The sequence below is a fragment of the Mixophyes fleayi genome, chromosome 3 (genome assembly GCF_038048845.1).
Source record: "Mixophyes fleayi isolate aMixFle1 chromosome 3, aMixFle1.hap1, whole genome shotgun sequence".
Lineage (NCBI taxonomy): Eukaryota > Metazoa > Chordata > Amphibia > Anura > Limnodynastidae > Mixophyes > Mixophyes fleayi.
In genome coordinates, this window is record NC_134404.1 from 94767786 (window position 1) to 94790682 (window position 22897).

Here is a 22897-nt window from a genome sequence, read left to right on the forward strand (position 1 = left end):
AAGAGAGACAGTCAAAACCAGTGATAGACAACAGATACAATTCAATAGATACACTTCATGGATTACATGCGCAGCCCTGTAGCCTTCAAAAAGGCTGCACATCATCATCATCACCATTTATTTATATAGCGCCACTGATTCCACAGCGCTGTACAGAGAACTCCTACACATCAGTCCCTGCCCCATTGGAGCTTACAGTCTAAATTCCCTAACATACACACACACACAGAGACTAGGGTTCATTTTGATAGCAGCCAATTAACCTACTAGTATGTTTTTGGAGTGTGGGAGCAAGCCGGAGCACTCGGAGGAAACCCACGCAAACACAGGGAGAACATACAAACTCCACACAGATAAGGCCATGGTCGGGAATTGAACTCATGACCCCAGTGCTGTGAGGCAGAAGCGCCAACCACTCAGCCACCGCATCCTTAACCTCAGTTAGTTAAGTTAAAACAACAAATGCAATCAAAGAAAGAGACAACTATCTGTGATAAGAAATCAGCAGGCATTTTAAACAAGTGCTACAAGCTATAACAAACTAATCAGACAATAAAGCAGGAAGGAGCTGGGGACCACAGGTAAAGGCTCGGAGGTCCACGTGTGGCCCTAAGGCTACCTGTTTACTATCACTGGGCACAACAAATTCATCTAGTCAACTCTGATAAGGTGAAATCTATAATTAATTAATTAATGTTGCCAATATTAACAAATGTAGATATAGTTTTATTGCCATATTAGGGGCATATGTGGTTATTGACAGATAGCTTCAGACTTATGTGCACTAATGACCACAAATCCCACCCCGCAAGCTCGCTGCCTAGGTGTTTTCCTTGACTCACAAATATCATTTATTTTCCACATCAACTCCATATCTAAATCATGTTACATACATTTAAAGAACATTTCCAGAATACGTACATATTTCACACAAGACACAGCAAAAACCTTAATTCATGCACTCATCATCTCCTGCATCGACTATTGCAATTCCCTCCTTACTGGTCTTCCCAAAGTCAGACTTGAACCCCTACAATCTATTTTGCACACAGCGGCTAGATTGATTTTCTTTGCAAATCGTTCTTCCTCTGCTGAGCCACTCTGTCAGTTTCTACATTGGTTGCCTGTATTTCAACAAATCCAATATAAAATTCTTCTACTAACATACAAGGCCGTCAGCAAAATTGCTCCGACATACATTTCCTCACTTGTCTCAAAATATCTCCCAACTCGACACCTCCCTTCTGCACAAGATCTGTGTCTCTCTTCCACTCTCATCACATTCTCCCATTCTCGGTTACAGGGCTTTTTTCGGGCTGAACCCACTTTGTGGAATTCCCTCCCTCGCACAGTAAGACTTTCCTCTAGTCTCCAAACCTTTAAGCGTTTTCTCAAAACCCACCTCGTCAGACAAGCTTATGATATTCCTCAACCATCATCTTAATCTACCCTATTTCCACCCTCTGCACAGCTAACACAAGACAACAACCCTCTGACCAACATTGGTACACACACAGCCCACTCAATACTTTTACCTTTGCATTCTAGCTGGTCCATTGTGCAATATGATGTAATACATGCCCTTGTGTTTCAAACTCCCATTGTCCTATAGATTGTAAGCTTGCGAGCAGTGTTCTCTTACCTCTCTGTCTGTATGTATTACCCAGTACTGTTTTATTAATGTTTGTTCCCAATTATAAAGCGCTACGGAATTTGCTGGCGCTATATAAATAAATGTTGATGATGATGATAATTAAAATGCAATGTATAATAAACCAATAACTGCTGACAGTGACTTAACTGACAATGTCAATCAAGGTCACAAGTATCAAAATGAAAAGAACTATATATTGCATTTTAAGTAATTGCACAAATGTCATGCTACTGCACCTGTATTTCCGTTAACGGTTTCCTTGTGCTAATTTATGTGTATTTTATATGTACTTTATAATTGTTTTTCATAAATGTCTTGAAATTGTACATTACACATGAAACAATACATGGAGGTAGATTTTTTAAAACTTCTGAAAAGGAGAAGTGGCGGTGTTGCCCATAGCAACCAATCAGATTCTACCTGTCATTTTCTAGAATGTACTAGATCCGTAGTGGCCATCCTGTGGGTCTCTAGCCACAAGAAGTTCTTTATACTTTTAAATGTAGCTCCAGGCAGCAACGTGACGCTCCAAGTACCAGCAAGGGAGGATTGGATCCCTGTAGGCTGCTTCCAATCTGAGAAGCAGCCAAATCCACTTCATGTGACCTCCTCTGCACAGTCCAGGAGGATTGCACTGTCACAGCTCATCCAAATAGGGGAGTAGAGAGTGTAGTGTGCACTCCCTCCTTCTTCTGCACAGCCTGCAGCATTAGGGTAAGTGGGAAGTCATGAGAAAGCATATGGGGGAGGTTTGAGATGTATGTAAGGGCATGTGGGGAAGTTTGATCGAATGTGTCCTGAGTGAGATGGGCATGTGAGGAGATCTGATGGCATGTAGGGCGGCTGATGTGGGCAGGTCTAATGTGAAGATCCGATGGATATGTAAGGGGCATGTGGGGAGATCTGAGGGGCATGTGAAGAGGTCTGATGGCATATTGTTCATTTATCACTTTTTTTCTCCACTTCAAATGTTTCCTCCACAGTGACTGTTGATGCGGTAGCAGCATGAGCTACTGTGAATAGTCAGAATGTTATGAAACCTGGCTTGAAAACAGTAACTTATATCTGCACATATTCTCTCAATCACAGACAATTCAAGAATCACAATGCTGAACTTGACCAAGTACTTTCCAGTGACCTGTCGCTTCACTGTCCTGTAAGGTGGCTTTCAAAAGGTAAACTGCTATTTCGTTTTTTGGAACTTTTGTACACTGTGAAGCTTTTCATGGAATTGAAGCAAAAGGAATACCTCAAGCTCTCAGAAACACATTGGGACATAGATATGAAATTCCTGGTGGACATGCTGCGGCATCTCGATAGACCTCAACCTGGATCTCCAATATGCTGCCTGCCCTTGTACAAAGCGTATTTGCATTTGTGAAAAAGCTCAATCTGTTCATCATGCAACTTCGAAGGGGGAAACAAACACATTTACCTTACTGTTAAATGCAAGTGAACAAGCAACTGGAGTCTTGAAAAGTAGCATTACACAGTATGCAACATGGCTTTAAGTACTTTAAGATGGTTTCCTGGAAATATTCCATAACTTACAGCTGAAAAGACCTCAAATTGCATTCCTGGTCAACCGTTTCAGTTCTGATGATGACTGTTTAGTCACTTCTCAGATTAAGACGAGTACTGCAGGTGTAAGTCTTTGTTCAATGAAGGAACCATTTAGTTCTGAACCAATGAAGAAATATCCCAATGTCAAAAGGGCTGCACTCAAACTTTTCTCATCATTGAGATATGTGAAAAGGAAACATTGATCTGTTCTAACTACCACATATGTGAGGGACTTACTTCCGGCATTCTGGGTTACTCTATATCACCAGTGTTCCAGGTATATTTTATACTAATCCATTATTGACAATCAACTGTGCTTAATGGACTCATAGAGCACTTTAAAAGGTTTAGAGACTGCCTAGAGTAGGTCCCAGGGGGGTTTCCTTAGAGGGTGTATTGTGCTGTGTTGTTTTCTGCATACGTTAAGTTATTTCATAAACTGCTAATACATGTATTTAATTTAATTTACCCTAATTGAGATTTTTTTCAGAGAGTATTTGTAGCACTAAGTTTTCCTTTTTCATGTGGGGAACATCTGTCTCTCATCACTGACACTTGCCTCATTTGCACAGATCATTGAATGTGGACCACAAAACACCATGGCTTTGCACCAGTGCATGTGAATGGTTCGCATCAAGGGAAAATCTTCTCTCCACTCTTGGGGGATAATGTCACAGTGCACCCTGGTTTGTAGTTACACCAAAGTGTAAGAGTTAGGTCGGATGACAAGCGTCATTGCCGCTTTAAAAATAGTGATATACAGGTCGCAATTGACTATGATGTCAAAGCAAGATGCCGTTCTTACTGGTGATCAGGATTTGTTAGGAGACTGTCGGGGACTTCTTCTGTCATTCTTAAGGTCAGTCATCTTTTATTACAGTCGCCCAAGTCACTTGTTTTTTTGGGGTCGTCGTCCTGCATGTCGTTGACACCATCTACGTCCTTTCGTACCCCACTCACGTGAACATAGGGAGAACCCACTCTGTAAGTTTCATTTCTCTGGGGAGAAGGACCCGTGATAAGAAATAAGAATTGCACTGTTTACATACTCAGATGTCTGTATGATATTGGTGGAGGAGTTTTCTCTGGCCCATCTCACATGCTACTACATTGTTATTTTATATTATTGCAATAATTTTGATTTGCTTTAGATGAGGGCAATGGTGCTGATTTAAGTTTGTTTTTTTTAAACTTTCTTAAGATGGCAAATAATAGGTCACCGTTTATTTAAATTTGGAAATTGGTGGTGGGAAAGCAACTGTGGGACAGCAAAAGACTGATGACTGAACCATACTGTGGATGGCAAACCAACCCTGCATCCACCTAGCCAAGGATTTACTCTCTTACCATATGTCCGGTGCTAAATCTGGCCTCAGGTGATCATGCCCCCTCTTGACTCACAATAACCTGCCTTCACTAACCAATTAAGGGGTCCTCCTAAGAAGGAGCCACTTTTACCTAGAAGGGGGCAGTGATCTGCTGCCAGTCAGTGATAGCGCCACATGTCACAGCCGCTAATTGCAGTGCTACTACCGCTGTTGTCCTTTACTGGACGAGCAACCCGCCATTAAATAACCCCAAAATGGCTCCTAACTATGAATAAATAATGCCAATAAAGATATCTAGCCCTGCCTCTGTGAGGTGTACCACATCTTTATGGTACAGCTGTGGTTGGTCAATAATGAGCTGACATGACATGTCCTATGACATGTCCCATGATCTTTTTCAGGATATTTTGCATTCTCCTAAGAGGAATTTATGTTCTCCAGCAGAAACGGGGCACAATTTTTGAACAGACAAGGGTGATGGTCGCTCATTGTGATTTCATGGTCTGCAAATCTGTACGAATTTTTGTAATTCGGTCCAGCAATTTGCCTATCCCTGAGTCATTACCTCCTAGGTGGATGGTGATTATGTCCGGGGGTCCTACTCTTTGAATTTCCCTATTAACCCAAGGCAGGAGATCGGGCCAACAAAGGCCCCGTCTACCAAGCCAATGGATATCTACAGGGACCTGAAAAGCATCCTGATTGGAGGCCATCTCGTGTCTATACACCCAGCACACATAGGAGTGGCCTAACACACAAATGTGTCTCCTCTGTAAACTTGCATCTGCAGACAAAAAGCACTCCAAATCCGCTTTAGAAACAGAATCATTGTTGGCATACAGGACACCACCTGTTGATCCGAGCCTGTGAGTAAAAGATCGAGTAAAAGAGGGCACGGAAGCCCAAGAGAAGGTAAAAACCCCCAAAACACCTGGAGGCATGCCACTAGTCAGGCCTTAATGCAGGGAAATAATGGGAAAAGTGCCTTCACGCACTCAGTGGGTCACAGCGTGAAAGGGAGTGGAGGAAAGGGTAAGGGGGGGCGAGAATTGAGGAGAGCAAAGTAGCAGCAGAAAGGTAAGAAGGAAGTAGGTTAGACATCAGGCCTAATGTGTGTTTTGTACGTGGAGGACTTCCATCTTCCTAGGGTTTTTATTATGGCAACGGAGGAGCCGGTTAGTGCAATGGCTATAGCCGTGCCAATCGTAAATGAGTGTGTGCCAAACAGGGATGCATCTATATTTAATAGACTCAGGGCTAGATTTACTAACAGGCGTGTTTGTAAACCCGCCGACTTTCAGCGGGTTTGGCGGTGGTTTAGCCATCGCCGGATTTACTAAGGCTAAACCCGCCGTCCAAACGGCCAGAAATGATGTTTTCAAACCCGCCTCTGTATAAAGCGCCATGACGGTTTCAACAATGTTCAACATACAAACAGCCGGATTTACTATTAGGGGGTTTATAAAGCCGCCGGAAAACCGCCATTCAATAGACCAAAATGAAAGCGCTGCTTGTGAGCAGCGAGATTGTTCAAACAGTGTGCTGTTTCAGATATTTGGTCAATCAGAACATAAAAGAAAGCACCTTTGATACTTTAATCATTTGGAAAATCATTATTTATTGCTAAAGGAACAAAATAAATGTAATAATAATTTATGAAAGAATTTTTTTTTATATTTTTTTTTTTAAAGGGACACTGTTATAGCATTATATTTTGTAGAAAATGTGAATATATAATATTATTAACTGATTGTTAATGGTGGATATAATTATTTATGTTGCACAATTTGTCATGACATATTGTCCAAATAATGTAATAATTAAATAATTTTATCCCCTTTATATAATGAAAATTTTTTATTCCCTCATAAGATAATATTTTATTCATTTTGCCCCTTAATCAATAAATAATGATTGCCAACATAATTTAAATGTCAATAGTACTTTCTCTAATGTTCTGAACTGCAAAATAGTTCAAACAGCATATTTAAGCTATCAAGCTATTCTGAAGCAGGTATTAAAACTGTCCTGTCCTGTCTTTTGGCTGGCGGTTTTGTGGCGGTTTTATGGCGGTTTCATCCAAACCGCCGGCGGTTTAGCTTTTTCAATCCGCCACACATCGCCAGTCATTTTAAATTGAAGCCTCAAGTCGCCCTATAGTAAATGCGGCGGTTTTAACCACTAAACCGCCGGCGATGAGTGGCGGTTTCAAACCACCACCAAACACGATTCTTAGTAAATCTAGCCCCTAGTGTTTTCTTGAAGAGTGCATTAAACTGATAGCGGGTGACTGGGAAACCATTTGAATGTGACAATAATACTGGGAAAGTGTTAGGTGTGAGCACTATAAGCTGTTTCGTTAGCGTAATCATGCAAATGTCGGAGTCATGGTGTGCAACTATTTGAATCCATGTGCCTCTACCCATATATTTGGTCTTGGACCTAGATATTTTACAGTACAGCTGATTCTTCTTTAACACTACGTAGCAATGCAGGCGCTGAATTAAGCTTTGATTGCGCAACTAGTTCGGAGATCTGAAAAGCGCCAAAGAAGGCTAGTGCGAATGCCATAAGAAACAGTAAGAGCTCATAAGGGTCAGACGCAACAGATTGTAATGAATATATCAGCTGGCGCAATAGAGGAAGGTCGACTTGTCATGTGGTATCCACTTGTGGAGATCTATCCCTTGCCCATCCTTTCAGGGCTTTCAATATAATGAAGTGCATGCTTGCCATGAATGATATACCTGCCAATGTTGCGGACATAGCTGCCTTGGACGTGCCGTCCCGGTATTACGAGCACGTGAAAGCAAGGATCTCATCACTCTAACTTGTTAATTGGAATCCCCTGGACCTGAGGAATTGCTGCCATTGATGCCAAGCTGCCTGATAGGCTCTTCTAGTGGACTGTGCCAAAGATCTTTCCACAATCCCCCTCATGCCAGCCCGATAATCTGCCAAACACATGAGGGACAAGGGGTACCTGTAGGGTTAGCATACGGAGCGAGGGAACTAAACTGCCCCCATTTACAGTATGTTAAGGCATCCAGTATGTTATTTTCCAGCCTCGGGACATGAAGTGCATTACAGGATATGTCGAATGTTAAGCATCGCAAGATCAGATGACGAAGGAGGGCGATGGCCCAGGAAGAGGATGCGCTCTGTTTGTTGAATGATTGAACAACTCTCAGATTGTTGCACCAGAATATTATGTGTTGACCCCTCAGACTGGTGGCCTACAATTCTACGACTACTATGATTGAGAACAGCTCAAAGACTAATAGATTAGAAACTAACCTGGATTTACGCCAGACTCCAGCCAGAAGCAAAACACTATTCAAGGTAGGGTCCGAAACCCTTTGAGCCATTGTTGCTGCTGCATCATGTTCTGGTGACTTTTCCATTCGGTGTCGTGCAGGCAACTTGCGCATTCTCCCTACTCTGGTAGTCTGGCTGGAGGCCAGCTGATTCCGAGAAAGTTGTGTATCTAGAACGAGACAATCGTTAGTGGATGTATATCTTCTATTTTTCCTAAGTCCTATGTCGCTACTCTTAGCCTGTCGCTGGCGCATATGGGAATCGCAACCAGTGTCAGCGATGCATTCAGAAGATAATGCGTGTTGGCACCCGCTTTGTCCAGCAGTACCACCGTGATGTCTAAAGGTGTGGGAGAACTGACCTTCTTGTATGATAGGCAAGTTGTCAGACCCACCTGGACCTCCTAACCATGGCCTCTGATGAGTAGGGAGCTGCCCAAGGCTATGAAGGTTGTGAACTGACTGTGTGGTGCCTACTAGCATAGTCCCTTGATCTATGTGAAGGAATCTCTTCTGTGTCCTGATCAAAGAGGCCGGTGGAAAGGGCCACTGTGAGGGATTGTCTATGGGGACGGGTTGTCGTACTGCATGTTGAGTCACATGATGTCTCCCATGATGCCTGTCGTAAGAGGGGGACAACAAGCGTCTGTATGCATTGCCTTCCAGGTGTGCCATCCTGTGGGACCTGGCCACTGCAGAACTACTAGTGACAGAGGAAAAATGTCGAAGTGACGCCCCCTCTGAAAAATAGCACCCTTGTGTATCTGAGCCCAGATAAACAGGGATGTCATAATAATACTCTTAAGGGTGATGGGGTGGTCTTCGTAGGGAAGTATATAGTATCTGGGCAGGGAGGATGTTGGCAGATAATAAATTCTGCAATATTATGAAGGTAATCCCCCGCGCCCTAACTCTCTATCCCGGGTCCTAGCACCTCTGTCCCCAGCAAAGGGGCTTGTCTTGAACAAGAGCTGTCACCTCGGGGATCTATAGTACAGCCTTCTGGAATAATAGATCTCATCACTGTCCTCTGACAGGGGATTGTGTTGGGCTGCTGCCTGACGATGGGGTGATGGAGACCTGGAGGGGTGAGACAACTCCCTATTGTGAGGACAATGTACCTGTGCAGTAGTTCTGACTGTTCTGGGAGGTGAGGGTGAACTAGATGAAGTGATTCTCTTTGCCCTGTAACAAGAGTTCTGGGCTGAGATCTTAGTAACTGCTCTGGGTGGGGAGGATAGTGGGGAACTGCTGGCAGTGTGTATGACCCAAGAAGGGTTGGGTGACACCTGTCCCTTACTGTGGGCAGAAGGGGTCTCATTTGGATCTTGCAGGAATGCTAGAGAGAGGTTTCGAAGCGGCCCGCTCTGGTGTGTAAGGTCTGCACATACACCCAGCTGCGGGCGTTTCTAGCACCACCCTGGCCATACTGCGGGCATGGGGGTCTCGTCCACGCAATCAATGGAGGCCCAGTATTATGGCGGTCGGCCAGGGGGAACAGTTTTGGTTTGAAGATGTCAGCCGATTTTCAGCCAGGAAGAAGAGGCAGCCTACCTGCAGCCAGTGATTATATATACTTCTTAATCACTCCACTTTTGCAGCTATCGGCTGGCCTGTGGCTGGACTGTTAACTACTTAGTTGTTGTTAGTTAGATGCTCCATACACTATTGATTTTAAATACGTTTGTTTTTATAATTCTCTTTTCATATTTACTAAACTACGAGTTTGAAAAAGTGGAGATTATTGCCTATAACAACCTCTCAGATTCTAGCTATCAATTACTTAGTACATTTAGTTGACAAGTAGAATCTGGTTGCTATAGGCAACATTGCACATTTTAAAACCTGCAGTTTAGTAAATATACCCCTATGACTTTCAAAGCATAAATAATTGCACAGGCTGAGATAAAAATACATTTTGTGGTCATAGAAAACAGCTAAAAATATTAAACTATGGCCTACGCATACCTTCTTCTTATAGACCACTAATGTTCAGTTCTTGAAAACATTACTTACTGTTGTAAACAATGAGAAACTGTTTTCTTCTAGTGCTGGTATGTGCTCCTGAAAATAGTACATTGTTTTGGTAAAATTATGCTGTAGGCATGGAAGGTCTTAGCACTTTGCAGTAGTACACAGTGTTCTTGATGTAACAGAAAAAATAAGGAATGATGTTCTTTCTTTTGAGTTTTCTTTTAAACTATGATTTTTTTTGGGGATTCTAATGTACTTTGCAAACTACCTTTTATTTCAGGCCATTTTCCATAATAAAAACAACAGTTTTTTGTTCATTAAACCATCTCGTTTGACAGTCACATCCAAGTAAATGAGACTGCTTAACAAGAATTCTAGTAATTAGTGTAATATACTATATGACAGGGTAGACCCATTTCTAATATTAATGAGTAGGTTATGAGGATATCATCTTTATTAGCCCATTTTCCCTTAGAGCAAGCAAACTCAATAGTACAAAGTTGCATCCAGATTTCGCACAATGTCATTTAAGTAATGATCCAAGAAGAACAAGGTATTACTGACTAATTCCAAACCGAAGGGACATCAACCATGCCAAGACATTGTTGACCAGTAATGTTCTGTTCTGAAGTGATTATTACTGTTATTGGCATTGTTGCCTTACTTGCAGGATACTTGCTAGTGGACTTCTCCTGCTGGGCGGACAGGACTCCCAGTTGTAGCAGGTTGGTCCTCTGCCTTACAGGAACATAACAACTATTCAATAGAGTGTATTGCGTGACTAAAAACAGACCTCATGTCTCCTCTGGTTTTATGGCCTGTTGTGAAAACAGGGGATGCAGATCAGCTATAAATTATAAGCACCCAGGGCCGGTGCTAGGGTCCTTGGCGCCCTAGGCACACTTTCACATCCGCGCCCCCCCCAGGCACACTTTCACATCCGCGCCCCCCCAGGCACACTTTCACAATCCGCACCCCCCCCTCCCCACGTCTTTCCTTACCTTTACTTGCCGCCATAAAGCTGCTCCTCTCTGCTCCATCTCCTCTCCTCCACTCACTGACACTGTCGGGCCGTGGTGATGATGTCACGCCCGACAGTCAGTGAGTGGAGGGGAGGAGACGGAGCAGAGAGGCGGCGGTGGTGATCCATAGCCCCTTCCCCCTCCCCGTGGATTTATCGAAAGCTGTGCGGCGGCCGTGGATGGTATGGTCAGCGGTCGCCACACAGTTTTAAAGTAATTTTTATTCTGTCGCGCCCTCCAGAGCCCGGCGCCCTAGGCAACTGCCTAACCTTGCCTAATGGGAGCACCGGGCCTGTAAGCACCCCTGCTCAGAAGGTGAGAGACCTCCATATGTCATAGGGAAGGCCATGGATAAGAGTGCAGGAGCATTGCCAGAGACAGGAAGAGGTGCTTGGTTTTCCAGGTATTAATCTTAGAGTACTTTTCCTGGAATGGATTCAATAGAAGTAGAGCAACAAGTGACAACTGGTGTTAGGTGTAGATTTCAAAAGAAATTAATGAAAAACATCAAGAATAATCCTAGACTCAACATGTTGTAGACAAAAACACTGGGCTGATTATGTCCAAGACTTTTTAATGACATTTTCAGTCTCAACAGTCTCAACTTAAATGAAGGAAGGTGGAATTTAATATTACTCATGGAGAGTTAGACCTAAAACTCAACTTTAATTTAGGCGTTTGTCATCTGAGATGGACAGCAAAATGTAATGAGATATTAAATGTTGGAGTTTAACTCGCAACAAATTTTTAACAGATATGCAACAGAGAAAAGCTTGCTCAATACATAATAAAGCAAAATAATTCTGGTTGATTCATTTATTTCTGCCCAGGTTGGATACAATAACCAGTTTATCTGCTGGTATTTTCAGATACTGCTCCAAATATTGATTTGTTATGTCTATTTTACCATTAGTCTGAGATGATATGATGAAGAAAGTGACCACAACACTTTCCAAAATGTAGAAATTAATTGTGTGTCTTTTTCAGAGATGATATTGACCAGGATGCAATGAATTTTAACAAACTAACCAGAGTTGCTTTTGGTGAACAATTCATCTGAATAACATGAGGCATTTCACTAAAACAATCTACACTGAAAATTCCTATATTGTTACAAAATGTATCATAAAATCCATGGAAATTTGGCTCAATTGTTTTTTGTTTTTTAGGAACATGTAGCATACCAGTGTGCCAGCAAGGGCAGATCTAAGGGTCTTAATTGAGGCATAAATCATACATGAATATTACTTGATATCTTTTCAAAAACTGTGATAAAAAACTGGGATACAGGAATGGATATATAGGTACCAAAAGTATATCCCACCCCTTGTGGCCCCTCGTGTCAAATGGTCCATCAATTGAGCAGGAGGCAACGGCAGAGAGCCAGGAGACCTGAAGGTGTCCGAATCTCTTTGTCTAATTTGAATATATTTGAACGTGTCTTGTATAGAAATATCAAAGTGGCCCCATAGGAGCACAAAAGGGAGAAAGAGATCTTTCGCTAAAAGATCATTCATGGAATGCAACCCTCTAGCCTGGCAGGTAGATAAGTTCAAATTGGGGATGAGCTTGGAGAGGGCATGGAGGGACAGGTTATGGGTGGGGAGAGCCCAGACTTTTTGCAGACCAATCAGCCTGCCCCGGGTCTGCAGGGCATCAGAAATTGAGAGGAGGCTATGAGCGGCTGAAGAGCGGGCAACGTTGGGGGTCTAGAGAAGGTCGGCAAAGGAATAGTCAAAGCACACGGTCCTCTTGAGATCGACCCAAGGTTTAGAGGCCAATATGCTGGTGATGAAGAGTATTTAAATAACCTGTTATTTTATATATCAACATAACATATAACAGATTCAGGCATAATTGAATTAGAATGTGACTAGGCACAAAGCTCTCCTTCCCCCACCTGTCATTATAGAACTTGAATACCAGAGAAAACACGTTTTGAGCAGTTGGTCAAATTAGCATATGAATGCTGTGAGCAGTTCCTGTGGAAGGGTAAACTCCACCCAGGAGAAAGGTATCAGGTTATGTAGCAAAGAGCACAAAGGGTCTCTTTGTGCCCTGCTGCGAGCCTGATAAGACATGCATCCTCGGCTCCTAGCTGGACATGCAGGTAAGTAAGTTGCCTGATGACCTTCACAGGCATAATGGAGTTTTTGAATGGAATGAATGAAAGGTGAGTGAGTCTGGAAATACATAGTTTGTAATGTGTTTTTGAATGGAAGAGGGTCGAATCTGGACACATAGAGTATATTGAGTATGAATGATCATTTGTCGTAAGTGATATGGAAGTTTGTATACAGATGCTAAATGTGAATGGAATTGCCTGAGTTTAGTGCAAGAGTTATTTTGAGATTGTGTTGGTTTTAAAGGTTAGACTTTGTTTTGATATGGATAGTGTTAACATAACTTCATCCCTTGTAATAATGTTGCAATGCTGTGTAGATATAACATAGGTAATGGTATGGTGTTAGTCTGATTACAAGAACATGTTATTAAGATGTCTGACAATGTGTTGACTCCTGTAATGCTGTACAATTCTTAAAATTCCTGTTATATTTAAAATGGATTGTTGGTTCACAAGCTTTTGTGGTTTTGGCAAAGGTTATTCTTGGAAGACTAATGGAAAGTGCAAATGTTGTGTAATAGTAAGGTTATGGAAATAGTTGTGCATAGTTTGTTAGATAGAATGGTGGTGTTTCATGGGAAAGTGAAGAAACTGTGTAGATGGTATTGGAAAGTCTGTTATGCTGCTGTTGAATAGATGCATAGAAAGTGAATGGATTGTTCAGGAAGTAGTCAGATTGTTTAATACAACGTTTTGTTATACTGTTGTTTTAAAGGGTAGTTTATAACTCTGAATCTCTGAAATAATGTGGTTTATTGCTGGAAATGTTGATGTACTTAATATGGCAGTAAGGTGAAATACCATGTGTTTAGAGCTGGTCAAGTTCAGACCATAGGGAAAATGGATCTAGTATCTGGCAAGCCTGTAAAATGGCTGCCATCTAGAAACTCTCATGTGAAGGGAATGTGGATAGTGAATAATGGCTGTTGGACTTTGACTGAGAAAAGTGAAATGAAATGAAAGAGGGACAAATGTGGTAAAATATGTGAGTATATTTGTAGGTTAGAAATGTATGCTTGGGTGTGTGTGTCTCTCTCTCCCCCACAGGTCTTCCCCCTCCTCCCCCTGCACACACACAATGCATTTTCACACACCTAGAACAATATACACACACATTCATACACCTTTAGACAATAGTTAGTCAAAACACACACACAATGACTGGTATATTTATAGAACAGGCAATAAATGTAATGTATGGCACCAAAATCTATACTTGTGCAAAATATTGTAACGCTGTTTACTGTTTTATAATATATACATTAGTTTTGCAATTAGACTGTTAATAATACAACACATTTTAAATGAAACTATATTTTGTGCATAGTCTTTCTTGAAGATATGAGCAGAAGATATTATATGAATATAGGTCCTGTGGATTTAAGGGAAATAAGAATTATATTTCTTAGCTTAAATCACAATTACCTTGCAAGGAGTTGGTTGTCGGTAATAGTCATATATTACAGTATTAAATGGTCATCCATACATTTGCCAGATTATTAAGGAGATTAAAACCCCATAATCACCCTAGAAATCCTTTTACAGCTGGCCTCCTGATTTTGCACCAAGTTAGGAAGCATAAGAACACCCCTGTTTAGAGAGGGTCATGCGTTTATAGGACAAGAAGGGGTGTTTCTGCTTCCAGTCAAAAGATATTATTAACGTGTAGAACCAGTTCATATATCATTTTGTAACAATGCATGGAAAAGGTACATTAGTGTAGGCAATAACATAATTTTGAAAGCTGCTATGTGGTCCAGTCAGGAGACCCCAGTTCTTGGTCAAAGTAGAGAGATGAGCATAAAGGGGAGAAAAGTCAGTAGAAGAGGGGGTGGATGTGGATACCCAAATAAGGTAAAGAGTTCACCATCCCCCACACAAATTGGAACTTTTTCTGCAGGTTCAGTAGGGAGGGCTGGGGAATATTAATAGGGAGAGCTTCAGCTTTATTAGCATTTAATTTGAAGAAAGAGGTTATGCTACATTGGTCCAATACATCACATAAGGCTGACAATGAGGTCTACAGTCTGGTGAAAAACAGAAACATGTCATTTGTGTGAAGTCAAAAGGAAGGTAAACCCTGGGAAACCAGTCCATGTCCTGATTGTTTGAGACAGGGGTTCTATAGCCAGGAAAAACAAAAGAGAGAAGAGAAGACAGCCCTGTCTAGTGTCATTGGAAATGGGGAACAGGGGAGAGAGGAAATCATTACTGAATATCCTAGCCAAGGGCCTCAAATATAGGGCTAACATAGAATGCTGGATATCACTCCGAAAACAAAATTTAAGCAAAACTGCACTCAGGTATTACCAGTGGAGCCTATCAAAAGCTTTTTCCGCATCTAGAAATAGCAGAATGAGCTCTTCCTGGGTCCCAGACAGTAGTTCTACAATATTTAGAATATGGTGTGTGTTATCAGATGCTTGCCGTCCCAGCACAAAGCCCACCTGGTCTGGATGGATTAAGCTTGGGAGGAGAGGGTTTAGACAGTTGGCAATCATCTTCGCAATGATTTGTAAGTCATTGTTTAGCACAGCTATAGGCCTGCAGTTTTTACAGTCGGAGTGGTCTTTGCCACGCTTCGGAACCGTGATAATTAGTGTCTCTTGCATTTTTGCTGGGAAGTTACCACCACTCACAACGCTATTGTAAAATTTGGTCATAGTAAGCCAATGCTTCACAAAAGGTGGAGTAAAAAGCATTAATATATCATTCCGGGCCAGAAGCCCTATCTTTAGGATGATGCCCAGTAATTTCCTCAACTTCCCACTGGGACCAGGGGAGGTTGAGAGATTTTAAGGTCTCCTCATCCAGGGAAGAGGAATGCAAATGGCTGAGAAAGGCGGAGATCAAGGTCTCAGTCGGCTGGGGGATAACAGTATCATCCCACAGATTATAAAGGTCAGCATAAAATTTGTGATATCTGCAGGGTTTTGCAACTGTTTAACATGAGAGTCGTGGAACACCTTAATCCTATTTCTGCCTGTTTACAGCAGAATTTACGAGCCAGCAGGTGGCTTGCCTTGTTGCTTGGAGCAGCTTGGTAAGAGCAGGCTTCATTTGGAAAATAAAGAGGGCATTGAGTTGTTTTTTTCATTATTTTGGAGTGATCTGGTAGGGCATCTCTGGCTCTCTAGTTTCAAGCTCACCAATTGAGATTCTAAGTATTTCTGGTGGAAGAGGTACTGTGGTTTCAAATAAGACTTCTTTCAGTGTGCACCAGTACGTAGAGATAGAGGTGTCATGCGGAATATTAGTTTGGGTATACAGAATCAAGGCCTTTGAGAGAGCGGTTCTAGATTCTAGGGAGGAGAAAATATAGGATGGCATTCTCCAGTTCTCCAGGGCTGGGGGGGGGGGGGCAGCCAGGTCTGGTGGAGGATAGAAGACCATTCTACAGGAGCATGGTCCAACCACGTGATGGTAAGGATACTAATTGAACCATGTCAATCCTTGAATATGAATTGTGAACCATGGAATAATAGGTATACTCTCTAGCCCCAAAAGATGCACCATCCACATGTAACTTGCGAAACGCCTGCGAAGGGCCAAGATGAAGTGTAGAACTATCGTGGTGGTTGGTGTGAGATTTATCCAATTTGGGGTCTAAGGTTAAGTTGAAGTCTCCCATCATAACCAGATGTCCCTTCTGAACCTTATAAACTTCCTTGCATAATACTTTAAGGAAGGGAATCTGGCGAGACTTAGTGGCATACAGAGAGACTATGGTTACCTCTTTATCTTCTATGGCGCCAACCAGGATCAAGAAATGGCTAGCCTTATCCTCTAGATTGCCCTGAAGTTGGAAAGTAACTCAGGCACTAAACAAAATGACTACCCTGTTCGTTTAAAATGGGCCATTCGCTGTATAGCAGAAAGAAATCGAGTGTCCCAAAGTAGAGGGGGCCCAGAAGGAGAAGCTAGTTTCTTTTAAGGCAACAATATCAGCTCTGTGTTTATGGAAGGTGGTGAGGGCTAACCTGCATTTATTCGGGGAGTTAAGGTCCTTGACATTCAGTGAAAAAAATGTAACCATCACTTAAGTGCCATTCTCACTTAAGTGCCAATAGGAAGAGACTGCGATATACTATACTGGAGTAGCTTGGGGAAAGGGACTCACGGGAAGGGATGGGCATGAAGACAGGGGAAGGGGGACAGAACTAGCCTAAGGAATGGAGCTAGAGTAATTGCAACAGAAAGATCAGTGTGACAAAATAGATAACGTTTGGGGGTCGTTGCTAGTTCGGGCACCACCCATAGTAAAGGGATCTGACAAAACATGGGAGACCCATTATATTAAAACAATATAACATGACCAGTCTGTGCTGAAGACTCGGTAGCGTACATGGCAGCAAACCGAACAGTAAACAAGTAAATAATGCAAGTTTACTTCTGCCTGTTCTGAGCTCCACAGAAGGGCGGGGATCCATCTGCAGCAGCTTGAAGTCGCCAGACTTGCAGCCAGGCAGGATGGAGAGGTGACTGGCATGGTGAAGTGGAGAGGAGTAGCATGCCACTCACAGAAGGTGTGCGGCACTCGCAGGTCCTCCACAGCGGGGGCAGCCGCATTTCCAGTCAGACCGGAAGCGTACAACTGCGCTCACCACCGGCCGGATAGCTGTCGGACCCCCAAAGCGGTAAGGTCTAATAACATCAGGACCAGCAGGCCCGGCAGGGGACGTCCGCTAATAAGAAGTCCTGGCTCCTCCGGCGACAATGCAAGGCTCAGAATTGGGGCGGTGAGTAGGCCCATTCTCTAGTATAATGGTCAGGAGTAGCACCAATGCTTTTGAGTGGATTAGACCCATCATTCCAGGTTCCGGAGCAAATCAGCCCTCGACAGACATCAGCCAAGTGAGGGGGGTCCCCGATATAAGGTGTGTGTGATGGTTAACACCCAAAGCTACAGTGCGACACATTTGGTCAGTGAGTCAGCTAAGTCACTCCCCCTCTTTTCCTTTTCAGAAGCTTTAGTAAATCTACCCCCAAGTGTACTCAAATGTAATGCAAAAATGAAACTTAACTAAAATATACAAAAGATAGTTTATGAGCTAAAAAACATGCAGGTATGCAGATCTAAGGGCAAATTCAGGATTTCTAGAGTGGTATTTCCATGGCCATGCTGCCAGAGTGGACATCATCAGCATGCAATATGTGTGGCTATCATTTTAGCCACTTCTAGGCCGATATCCAGCTCCTTCCCATCCCCTTCAAATACATGGGCAATGCTGCGTGCATTACTGTTAGATGCACACAGCTCTCTCTCCTGTAACTGCAGTTTTCACTACCTTCTGCAGTTCATGTCTTAAGCTCATTTGTTGTAGATCCAAATGGAAAAGCACATGGTTCTGTTTTTTGTGTCCTATAAAAATATAGCTCTGTTTAACCTTACTTATGTATTAAATTTATCATTAGCAAGGGACTATTGAGAATATTTATTACAAGTCAGTCACTTTTGTGCTTTTGAATGTTTATTATGTAGCTCTGAGAATTTCCTGTACAAAGTGGAAGGTTCAAAATTCTTCCCACTGAAAGGACAGGCTGGGGCCTGGTTACCACTCCCTTTGGGAATGCTGGAAAGAAAAGTACCTTTGTAGGGAGAAAATACTCTGTGACCACCCACTAAACAGGGAATGCCCTCTAAATGCTCTCCTCCCCTAGGATCTTATTTAAATCTTATTTAAGCTTAACATAAAGATCATTTTCTCCAAAGAAGAATACGACTAATATAACTAGAGCACCCATCTCAGGTCTTTACAGGACAGCTAAACATCAAAATTAATACTTTCAGATGTGCACAATGAAGGTAAAATGCTTAATGTGGATCTGACACCATGACCTGAGAGCATGGGAAATCCCCTAGTATTACTGCACAGCTGCTAAAAGGTCATTTGATGGAGCTCTTGACTGAGCTAGTAATGCGTTGTCCTTTCAGGGTATTTTATTTAGCCAAGACCTGGATTGGTACATAAATATATTAGACATGCCATCCTTCATACTTGGGTGAGAGAGAATATAAAGCGGGTCGATGAGGGTAGTGTGTTTGCTTTTATTTAGAATTTTTTTGGGTGATGTCTGTATTTTTATTTACATTTTTTCCTATTGCATTACAGATCCCAGTGGGCCCTGGATGTCAGAACATGCTAGAACTTGTTCCTCAAGTGCCAACATGCCCTGTTATCCATGGGTATGCTGGAGTTTGTAATACTACTATGTGGCATAATATGAACTGGGGGCACTACTGTGTATCAATACATTGCAGTTATATAATAAATCAGGAATACCCCAAAATGCTCAGTCGTCACCATTTGAAGCTTATTCATATATCTCATCCTGCAACACAAAATCTGAATTTTACATGTGGGTACAATAGCAGGCACATTCCTGTGCCAATCATCTGTTCAGTAATAAATACTGTGACTCACCCAGATCTTCTAACAGAAGGAGCATCATTATGGACCTCCAATATCTTGATTTGCTAGGCCATGGGCTTACCCACATAAACATAATAGCACAAAAATAGTGGTACAACATCCCAATATGCCACTTGCATTGAGGATCACACTTTTACTGCTTGCTAAATAGCCCCTAATGACTACACTTGGGAAATCAGTGATCATGGGAGACTTAAGCATACATCAGAGGTAACTACAATGCAATCATAAAGCATCCATATTCATATGTGTTCAGTACTAAGTAGTTGATCTGGAAACTCTAGAACTAGATTCCAGTAAGACAAGTTTCCTGCACTCTCTCTAGGTTGACATCACCCTTTAGTTTCCCACTGACAAATTATGAGAAAAATGTAAAAATAAATAACTGCTTGCTACTTCTTCACACAATGGATTTTAGTAGTGGTTTTTTTTTTCACAGCTTGATAACTCTACCGCTATGCCATGCTTTATTTGTAAAACTTCTGGCAGCATTACATTTTCCTCTCAAGAACAATAAGACAATATCAAGTTAAAAAGCATGTCCTGTATTATTATTCCTGAAAATTGGAAGCACATTAAATGTATGACAAAAGACTCAATTAGACTTCTTTCATGTGCTAAATGTGCTCACAGGAATTCTCCAGTTACCTCTTTAACCACATACAAACAAACTTTCCAGCTTTCTGTTTGCCCTCAAGGGATATCTAGTCATATTCAGTTTGCATTTCTTTGGTTATTGAGGTCAATTTGTTTGACAATCAACTTTATCATTTTATTAATGTATCGTTTTTCTTGCTGTGGTTATATACATTTTTAATATGAATCATAAGTGTTATATATTACATTATACAAATTATGAAAAGAATATGTATTCTATATTTTGCAGATACACATATTAAACCTAATGGTTCATTTGGGTACTTGGTAAATTGTTATAGCAGAAAGTGAAATTGTTTGTCTGTTTAGTAAAGATAGGCACAAAGAAATATACCCATGAAACTATGATGAACACAACCATATCACCGTCTTCCAGTGCATTGAAACGTAAAGCAATAAAACACCATTCAGCTACATTGATATTTTATATGGAATTTCATCAATAAATAAAAGTGTAGAGGCTTCCAAATAATTAGTGAGCTGAATGTATTTTTTTCATGCAAGTGGAGCATTTTGAATTAAGTTTCAACCAAAAGAGAATTATTATTTTCAAATCAATTTGATGTACTATTAAAAATACCCAAATTAAAAATGTCTTTCAAAAAAGGGTAGAGACCCTTTTGATAAGAAAATCTACACAGTCTTTATTGTGGTAAGATCCACTAATTATGATTTAATTTTCTATTAGTTTCAACTTTGATGCTGTGGAAATTGCCTCTGGGCAGCAGATGGTTAGCTGGTAAATCAAGATTTAAATTATAGTCCAATAATGCTTTTAATAATCTTGATGCTAGTGATTAGCGTGTGCAATCATTCATGACAATATAGTCACCTTTTAACCTTCCCCATAACTCTTTCCTCTTTTTCACCATCAACATAAAAAATCAATCACCAAACCTTTAACAGCTAATGAATTTAAAGTGTTTTGTTAAACAGCAGGCGCACATCCTTATGTACTGTAATAGCTTTGCAAATATTTCACTTTGCTTATAATGCAGCATATCAGCTGGTGATTTACACAATTTACATGTTCTGTGATATTACATCTAATGTACATTTAGCATACCTGTCAACGGGATTGTGAATTTAAGGGCAGAGGTTTGTGTGCTATCGCTATCACTTGCTAGCAGGAAAGTAAGGATCTAAAAGAAAAGATGAAAACTGGTACATAGCAAACAGGTGCTATAATTCATAGCGACCAATGAGACATTTGTATTATTATTTGTTTATTATTATTTACAAAGTACTTACATATTGCGCAGTGCTGTACATTGAGAGGATTGCATACAAGTGCAGGAAACAGAAGGTAAAAATGACCCTGCCCAAGTGAGCTTACAATCTGAGTATTGTGGGGAACAATTGATACACAATATTGTTGTTATTCTACAATATTGGCAGTTGGTGGGGAAAGTATCTGTGGCTCCTGTAAGACAGAAGCATTATCAGTTACCAATATTAAAGCAGGCACTATTGACTGGTGGTTTTGTGCAGTTAACAGTGGTGCGGTATGGTTGGAATGAGGAGAGACAGTGGTAGGTGGAGACATGAAAGATGAATCGGTCATTGTAGAAATCCTACAGTCAGTTACTGGCAACCATATCTGTCTTTCACAATTAATTATTTATTATTATAATAATTATTTATTATTAGATGAACCTAGAGAAGGCTTCACTTTCATATTGCATGGAGACTTAGTTTAGGATCTGAGCTAATGGCATAAAAGTTGAGAGCCCCCTCTGAACAGCATTCATTTTAAACACAACTAGAAAATTGACACATGGAATTTTATTTGTTTATGCATTATAGTGCCTATTTCCTGGGCACTGGCTTCATAAATGTCCACCCGTGATTTGTTTCCCAAGAAGCACGATAAAGCTTCTTAACCTCAGATCCCAGTATGAACAGTAGCAGATCATTGTCAAAATGCTCATGTGGGAAAATACAATCCTGATCATAATGGAATATGAGATTGCAAATTTTTAGTTTTGTTAGTATTATATTTTTATTATTTTAGGTGACTTTGGGTTTAACTACGGCTTCACACTTTGTTGGACTGTATTCCCTTTGTGAGTACTGCTCTTCTCCCACAATCCAAAGATATAATAGAAGTATAATTTGCTTCTAAGTAAATTGCCATGAAGTATGTGTTTCAAAATCTGCGATAGGGAAATTAAATTATACAGTCAACTGTACCTGAAAAAAATTAGATGAGTCTCCAGCACAGTGTAATATTTCGGTGCTATATTAATGATGGATAATAACAGTAAAAAATCATTCTCATCTTCTTCTTTCATCTATTAGTCTCTCTGCCTTTTTAGTATAATCCACACCTTAAATCTATCTTATGCTTTATTTCTTATATCAAATGGAACTTGTTACTAAGGATGCATCACTCTGTCTTACTCCATTTTTCTATAGTTTGATCTACACTCTAAATACTTTACAAAAATAAGTAATGCAGCACTGTCTAAAGTTAGCTTATCAGATATATTTATCATTGTCGTGAACATAGAGAACTTACAGTTATTTATAAGGGCTAAATCATAACTGCAGGGTAAATATGTAATAGCAAATAAATCCATTGATAAATTTAGCTAAAGTGTAAAATGTGAAGACAGAGAGTCTGATGTAAATGTATTTGATGGCTTTGCACATCCCGATGTGAGAAGATAAACATGTCACCTGTAGCAGCTTCAAAGAGCTCTTGCTTTTAGTCTTGGACTCCTGAATAGACTTTGTGGGGCCGGTCACAGCTGGTCATCCTTGCAGTCCAAGGCAGCATTTTGCAGGCTTAAACAGGTATATAGAAATATGAGCTTCAAA